A 1,496-nucleotide genomic window follows, 5' to 3' on the forward strand; every position below is an offset into this window, starting at 1 on the left:
GACATGGACCTTCCTCCAGAGCCAATGGAGAAAGCGTTCCCCTGGAGCTGATGCCCTGAATTTGGACTTGTAGCCTACTGGACTGTGAGAGAATAAATTTCTCTTTGTTAAAAGCCATACATTTGTGGTATTTCTGTTATAGCAGCACTAGATGACTAAGACATGGTGTATGTTTTGCTGTATATATTCTCAACAACAAAATAAAATAAATTATTTTAAAAAATTACCTCAATCTTACCAAGTTCAATAGTCACTGTTTTGTTTTTGTTTTTTGTTTTTTCCATTTTACTTGACTCCTTAAGAGCACCCCTTTCTTCTTGAAATATTCTACTCTCTTGTCTTCTGTAACACTAATTTCTCCTGGTTTTGTTCCAACCTCAGCTGGTTGCTTCACCTCTGCCTCCTTTACTGGCTTCTCCTCCTGTAAAAAACAAACAAACAAACAAAAAACAGTTGCTGACGAAATCACTTCCAACTCATGGTGACCTCTATGTGTCAGAGTAGAACTCTGCTCTATAACGTTTTCAATGGCTGTTTTTTTGGGAGTATATTGCTAGGCCTTTCTTCTGGGGCATCTCTGGGTGGACTTGAACCTCCAAACTTTTGGAGCATGTTAACAGTTTGCATGACCCAGGGACTCCTCTCCTCCTGAACTGACTCTAAATATTGTAGTTCTTCCATACTCTTGCAGGGCCCTCTTCTCGCTCTAGATTCTCTCCCTAGCAATGCTCATCAGTTCTCATGGATTTAAATGCTGTGTTTATGCTGATGATTTCCAAATTTGTATCTCCAGATTTGCATATCAAGCTGTCTACTCTACACCCCTATGATATCTCATAATAATCCCAAAGGACATATTGAAAATTGAACTATCGATTATTTATTTTTTTCTGCCAAACTTGCTTCCCATACACAATCTTCCCCATCCCAGTAAATGGCATCACTATCCATCCACACAGTTTTTCTGGTCAGAAACCTATAAATTATCCATGATTTCTTGCTTTTCCTCTCAACTGCCTTACTTCTCCCCCAAACAGATACACTAGCAATTGTGCCAATTTTACTGCCAAAATATATCTGGAATCCACACTTTTTGTCATTGTCCTGATCATTTACTCTCCTCCAGGCACACTGATATTTTTAAAATCATTTTTCACTTTCTCAAACAAAGCAACCTCCTTCCAATTTTCAGTCCTTTGCATATGCTGTCCTTTCCATGTAGAATGTTCTTTTACTGATTTTTCTCAAGGCCAACTCCTTAGATCTCAGCATAAGTGTCTCTTTTTCAGAAGGCTCTTTCTCTCCGTATTATTAAAAAAAATGTTTTTTCTCCATTCTTGCCTCCTCTAACTATCTCAGCTCTTTGATTGTTTCTTTCTTTCTTTCTTTTTTTTTACTTTTTAAAATTTATTTTGGATGTTGTTATGGATTGAATTGTGTCCCCCAAAAAATGTGTGTCAACTTGGCTAGTACATGTTTCCCAGTATTGTATGATT

This window comes from Trichechus manatus, unplaced genomic scaffold, assembly GCF_000243295.1.
Source record: "Trichechus manatus latirostris isolate Lorelei unplaced genomic scaffold, TriManLat1.0 scaffold00221, whole genome shotgun sequence".
In the NCBI taxonomy this organism is placed as follows: Eukaryota; Metazoa; Chordata; class Mammalia; order Sirenia; family Trichechidae; genus Trichechus; species Trichechus manatus.